At 43.2% G+C, this 7199-nt stretch overlaps 1 pseudogene; it reads left to right on the top strand.

The window, feature by feature from the left end:
• Nucleotides 1-746: 746 nt before the first annotated feature.
• LOC132478868 (ATP synthase subunit g, mitochondrial-like) lies at nt 747-1065 on the top strand (annotated as a pseudogene).
• Nucleotides 1066-7199: the final 6134 nt, after the last annotated feature.

Raw genomic sequence — 7199 nt, 5'->3', positions numbered from 1 at the left:
GGAAATTTTTAAAGATGGAGTCATAAAACAGTCTGTATAAATTTAAAAGGATTCGAGTCATACAAAGAATGTTCTCTGACCACAGTGGAATTAAATTAGAAATCAATAACAGAAAGATATGAGAAAAATCACCAAATACTTGGAAACTAAATAACACACTTTTAATAACCCATGAGTCAAAGAAGAAATCAAAAGGGAAATTATGAAGTATTTTGAACCAAATGAAAACACAACACAAAAGAAAAACACAAAATTAGTGGTATGCCACTATAACAGTACTTAGGAGGAACTTTATAGCATTAAATGCTGATACTAGAAAAGAAGATAGGTCTCAGATCATTGACCTTCTACCTTAAGAAACTGAGGGGTAGGGCTTCCCTGGTGGTGCAGTGGTTGAGAGTCTGCCTGCTGATGCAGGGGACACGGGTTCGTGTCCCGGTCTGGGAAGATCTCACATGCCGTGGAGCGGCTGGGCCCATGAGCCATGGCTGCTGAGCCTGCGCATCCGGAGCCTGTGCTCCGCAACGGGAGAGGCCACAACAGTGAGAGGCCCGTGTACCGCAAAAAAAAAAAAAAAGAAAGAAACTGAGGGGTAGAGGGGGAAATGGGTGAAGAGAATCAAAAAGGACAAATTTCCAGCCATAAATAAGTCCTGGGGATGTAATGTACAGCATGGTGACTATAGTTAATAATACTGTGTTATGGGGTGACATTCAGCCAGCCAGTGGACTTTCTGTCCTAGAACCATGGCCCAGTTTGTCTGTAACTTCACAGAGTTTGTCCTGGCACTGGTCAACGCTGCTGTGACTTACTTGAAGCTCAAGTGGTCACATTTTGGCACTATGCCAAAGTTAAGCTGGTTTCTCCAATCCCTGCTGAGATCCCTACAGCTATTCAGAGCTTGAAAAAATTTGTCAGTGGTGCTCAAACCAGTAGCTTCAAACAGCTCACAGTTAAGGAAGCTCTACTGAATGGTTTGGTGGCCACTGAGGTGTGGATGTGGGTTTATGTTGGCAAGATCATACGAAGCCAATGAAGCGTGGCATCTTTGGCTATGATGTTTGAAGACCAATCTTTAACATGTGATTATATTTGCTTTACTATTTGGGTGTTCTTGGACCATGTATGAGCAGGCTGGTATTTGAATAAAATAAGACAGTGTGTCAAAAATCAGTGTTTTCTCTATCAAACACTACATGGAAGGTCACAACTTCTCTTGATATTAAGCTGGGTTGTCATTTGCTTTAATACATTAATACACCTCTAAATGCATGTCTTTGCTTAGCCTGCAATTGGACAGGATATATATGAATATACCAACCTGGTACATATATATATGAGGATAACATTTTATTTTGAAGGCTTGAAATAAATGATATTTAAGCTTTATTTCTAGAAAAGTTGGGGGAAAGGCTTTGAGAAAGCGGGACCTTACTCCAGTAGGAGAATAATAATACCACATGCCAAACATGATGTAGTTAAGCACACAGTATAAAGAATACAATTTGGACTGTTTTTCTTTGCTAAAGTCAGAGAAAGACCCCTTTGACAACACCTGTGTCTGTAAATGTAGGGGTACTTTTTGTCAACTTGAATATAGCCTCCCCAAAAGAGAACAGCAAGGCGATATTCTGTGTATCTTTGTAACATCTTTAACACTAGGACAGAGTGAATGAGAGCAATGACCTATATTTTTAATCTAATTTTGATGTGTTATATTATTATGATGTCAGGTTTTTTTAAAGGACCTGTCTTTGCAAAAATAAAATATCCTATAGATGTTTAACAGGGTTATAATTTAGTAACATCCTGAAATAAATACAAGTGATTGGTATCAAAATAATAATAATAATAATAATAATAATAATAATAATAATACTGTGTTGCATATTTGAAAATAAGAGAGTAAATCTTAAAAGTCCTTATCACAAAAAAATTTGTAACTATATAAGGTGACAGATGTTAACTAGACTTATTGTGGTGATCTTTTTGGAATATATACAAAAATCTAATCATTATGCTGTACCCCTGAAACTAATATAATGTTATATGTCAATTATACCTCAATTTTTACAAAGAAATAGGGGGGAGCAAATTAAACCCAAAGTAAGCATTAGAAAGGAAGTAATAAAGATTAGAGCAGAAATCAACAAAAAAGAAAGCAAAAAAAAAAAAAGAGAGAGAAAATCAATAAAGCCCAAAAGAAGTGATTCTTTAAAGAAATTAATAAAGTTGATAAAATCTCTAGCTAGACTGATAAGGAAAAAAGAGAAAAGACACAAAATACCAATATCAGGAATGAGAGAAATGACATCACTACAGATTCTACCAATATTAAAAGGAATAAGGGAATATTATGAACAGTTTTCTGCAAATAAACTTGACAACTTAGATGAAATGGACAAATTCCTTGAAACACAAGCTACCAAAGCTCACTTGGAAAGAAACAGATAACCTGAAGAGCCCTATATCTGTTAAATAAATAGAATTTATGGTTAAAAACCCTCCAACAAAAAGACTACAGGATCAAATGATTTCAGTGGAGAATTCTAGCAAGTATTTAAGGAAGCCATAATGTCAATTCAACAAAAACTCTTCCAGAAAATTAAAGGAAAAAATACTTTCCAACTCATTCTAAGTGGTCAGCATTACTCTGATTGATAACAAAGCCAAAGACATTATAGGAAAGAAAACTACAAAACAACAACCCTCATGAGCATAGATATGAAATTCTAAACAAAATTTTAGCAAATTCAGCCTGACAATATTTAAAATGGCTAATATATCATGACCAAATGAGGTTTAGCCCAGGAATACAAGTTGGTTTAACATTAAAAAATAAACAAATGTGGGACTTCCCTGGTGGTCCAGTGGGTAAGACTCTGTGCTCCCAATGCAGGGGGCCTGGGTTCGAGCCCTGGTTGGGGAACTAGATCCTGAATGTATGCCACAACAAAGATCCCACATGCTGCAACTAACTAAGACCCAGCGCAACCTAAATTTTTTTAATCCAGTATCAGTGGGAAATAAATTATAAAAAAATAAAAATAAACAAATGTATGGCATCATAATAACCGAAAGTATTAATGTCCTATTGCTGCTATAACAAATCACCACAACCTTAGTGGCTTAAAACAACAGAAACTTACTATCTTACAGTTCTGAAGGTCAGAACTGTTTCACTAGACTAAAATCAAGATGACAGCAGGGTTGCATTATTCTGGAGGCTCAAGGAGGAAAACATTTCCTTGCCTTTGATGGCTTCTGGAGGCTGCCTGCATTCCTTGCCCCCTTCTTTCTCCATCTTCAAAGTCAAAGGCAACATCTCTCTCCCTCTCTCCCTCCCTCTCTCTCTCTCTCTTCCCCCTCCTCTCTCTCTCTCTCTCTCTCTCTCTCTCTCTCTCTCTCTCCTGTTTCTGTCATCACATCTCTGACTCTTCCACCTTTTAAGGACCCTGATGATTACACTGGGCTCATCTAGATAATCTAGGATAATCTTAACCTTGTCTGTGAAGTCCTTTTTTTCACGCAAGGCAACGTTCACAAGTTTCAAGTAGTAATACAGCTCTGAGGGTGAGCTCCCTGCCCCAGGAAAACCCTGGTGGAAGGTCAGACTAGCAGGTCTCAGAAACCAGCACAAAGCCCCTGTTTCTGGGGCTTAGGTCACACAGTGACTCAAGCTATTGGGAGTCATAGGAGTGTTAAGTGTTTCCCTGCCCCAGAGGAGACCCGGTCCCCTAACCACCACTCAGGGCTAGTGTCCCCCACCCAGCCTCATCCACACTCACTCTCTGGTGGAGCAGTAGATTCCCCTTTAGAACTTGTCCCCCAGGGGCAGTGGGCTCCCAGAGTGGAGGCAGCTGGAGCAGAGAGAACTCCGGCTTCAGAGTCAACAGGCCTGGGCTCAAGTATCAGCTCCATTCTCACAGTAGCACCCTGGGTAAGTCCCATCAGCTACCCTCAGCCTCCATTTCCTCTTCTGTGGGGGCACTAACCCCATCCCCCCAGCATGGTGGTGAGGATGGCAGGAGATAACACATGTGCAGCTCCAGGCCCAGAGTGGGGCCCAAGTCACGGGTGGTGGGTAATGGAGCATTAGTCCTTCTCCCTCCAGCCTGCTCTCCGCTGTTCTCCTCCCCTAGCTTACTCCCATCTTGGGTCCCCATTTGACCCCAGGGATATCCAGGCCATCCCCTGCCACTGCCCTGATATGAAAGTGTCCTGTGGCTGGGCCCAGCAAACCCAAACAGCAGCCCCTGCCTAGGGTGGGCCTGAGAGAGGAAGTCTTCCACCTCCCCAATGTCTCCAGGATCCCTGTGAGGACAGGTGGGAGATGCAGGAGCCCCACCCAAGGGGACGTTTAGCAGAGTGGTTAAGACTCTTGCTCAGGACCTTTGTTTAGATCTAGGCTTCCCACTTACTTGACCCTGGCCCTCACCCCACCCAGAGCCTCAATTTCCTGTTTTGTAAAATAGTATCCATTTCAGAACTATCATGAGGATTGAATGAGATCATGCATGAACGTGCTTCACCCAATGCCTGGCCCACAGTGAGCACAGTACCTACGGGCCATCTCTGTGGTTATTTGCTCCCACCCAGCTCACCAGGAAGGCTGGTGTCCCCCACCCACCTGCAGTGTGAGTTTCCTGTGAGCCTGAGTTCAAAGAGCCAGTGGGGGCACCAGGGTCCAATGATGCCCCCTCCCCTAACACTCACCCTTCCATCCCTCCGCTCAGCCAGGAGCTTCACAATAATAGAAATCCTCTCATCCTGCTTGTCATCTCTGTAGTGTCTAGATTAGCTCTGAGATCTCTGGCCCGGGGCTGCTCCTCTCCCAGCAGGGACCCTCCCTCCTTGGCCCTGCTGTGCCCACCTTGGGAGCAAAGTGGGACCGAGCAGAGGAGTGGTGAAGTCTAGGGGCTGAGCGTGGACTCTGGAGCCCGACTGCCTGGCTCTGTGTCCTCCCAACTTGGTGACTTTAGATAGGTCACTTGACCTCTCTGTGCCTTATAAAACAGAGCTAAGAATGGTACCCTCTCATAGGGTTATGGTGTAGATTAAATGCTTGCAGTGGTGCCTGGCCCCACTAAGTGCCATGTAAGTATTTGCTATTCTTATCATCACTATTATCTTTTTCCAGCATGTCGCCACACACACAGTGGGTTTCAGGGCATGCTTACTGAATGAGTGGATCGATGGATGGATTAATTAAATGAACCAACCCACCTCTACGGGTCCTTAGCTCAGGGATAACTGATAACGGTGGTTATGAGTTTTGAGGGCCTGGCGGGTGCCAGGTGCTTCATAACACGTGATCTAACTGAATTCTCACAACAACCCAAGGAAGTGGGTACCCTCGTGCCTGTTTCACAGATAAGGAAATCATGACCCTTAGAGGTTAATGTGTCCAAGATCACACAGTCACTTTTTTCTCGCCTTTAGTTTTTAATTATACGTGATACAAAATCACTGAAGAAAACATTTAAATAGAGAGGCAAAATAAAAACAATAAAGATTAAACCACCTGAGATTCCATACCCAGAAATTTCTATTGCTAAGTGCTTGCAGACTATCACATAGACTTTCTTCATGCAAATTTACATATCTTTTTTAACAAAGATGGGCTCACATTATGCATCCCCTGCACTACAACAGAATGTAGCTCTCTTTCTATGTCAATACATCCGTGCCACCGGCAGCAGATAGTGCTCTATTGTAGAGCCAAATCACAATTTATTTAACCAATTTGCTGTTGTGGGATATTTAGGCTGATCCAATTTCTCACCATTTTATGTGATGAATATTTTCTTTACCCATACAACTTTCTGAACTTGTCCAATTATTTCCTTAGGATAAATTCCTAGAAGTGAAATTTCTGAGTCAAAAACAATACACTTATTTAGGGCTTTTCATATATACACACTGTCAAATTGTCTCCCAGAAAAGTTGTATTAATTTACGCTCCCACTAGTGGCAAATGAGATATCGGACTCAATACTGAAGATATACAAAACAGATCAGAAATGGTGCATTAGTCAGGAAAGGCTAGGCCAAGCTGTAGTAACAAGTTAACCCCAAACCTCAGTGGTATAACACAACAAAGATTTATTGGTGACCAGCACTGCTGGCTCAGTCTGGGTCAGCAGAAGGAGGGTCTCTGCTTGCACAGAGAACTTCAGGGCCCCAGGCTGATGGAGAGAGGACCCCCTCCCCCACACCATCTTATAGCTGTACCGTTTGGAGCACCAAGGCCTCCACGGTTGCCCCAGCATTGGAAGAGTGATTACCCAGGTTCTTAAATGCCTTGGTTCAGAAGTGATACACATCACCTCCACTCATAGAACTGTCACACGGCCCTGTCCAACTGCACAGAGGCTGGAAAGGATGGTCTTCCATAGGTCCAGGAAAGAGAGGTAAACCTGATCTGCATAAACACTAGTAACGTCTGCTGCAGATCAGAGGGGTAAAAGTCATGGAAAGTGTCCTCTGGCAAGAGGAATCTGAATTGAATCCCCTTGTGGTTTGCCATAGGCCCAATTTCACCGCTCTGGCGTGGCTTTTCTTAAGAAAGAAATGTTTTGTCCCACCATAATGAAGAGAGGGGGGAGGGCCCAGCTAGGGAGATGGACGGTGGGCTGGTGACAATTCCCCTCATACCTGCAAGGCAGTCCACCTCCAGCTTGCCCTGGGGTCCTCGCCCAGAGCCGTGTGGACCCCAAGAAGGCTGGGGCCAGGTCCCCGCCTCGTGCAAAGGCTATGGGAGTGGGGTCCATGGGAAATTCTGCCCTCTGTAGCCCACTCAGCCAGCCCCTGACTTGTCAGCAAGAGCAAGCAGCATGGGGTCAGCCCACCCCCATAAGTCAGACGCAAACAGGAAATCAGGGGACAAAGGCAGTAAAAATGAGTTTTCTGGAGTGAGACTGCCTGGGTTTGTAAACCACTGAGCCACTTACCATTCCTGTGACCTTAAGTAAGTTACTTAACTTCTCTGTGCCTCTGTTTCCCTAACTCTAAATGGGGATAATTAACTATGCAAGAGGGAGGAGGGGTTATGGGGATATACGTATGCATATAGCTGATTCACTTTGTTATACAGCAGAAGCTAACACAACATTGTAAAGCAATTATACTCCAATAAAGAAGTTTAAAAAAAATCATTAAAAAAAAAACAACAGTAACTACCTCCTAGGGCTTAAATA

Source organism: Mesoplodon densirostris, chromosome 2 (genome assembly GCF_025265405.1).
Source record: "Mesoplodon densirostris isolate mMesDen1 chromosome 2, mMesDen1 primary haplotype, whole genome shotgun sequence".
Classification (NCBI taxonomy): Eukaryota; Metazoa; Chordata; class Mammalia; order Artiodactyla; family Ziphiidae; genus Mesoplodon; species Mesoplodon densirostris.
This window is presented reverse-complemented; position numbering and strand designations above follow the sequence as displayed.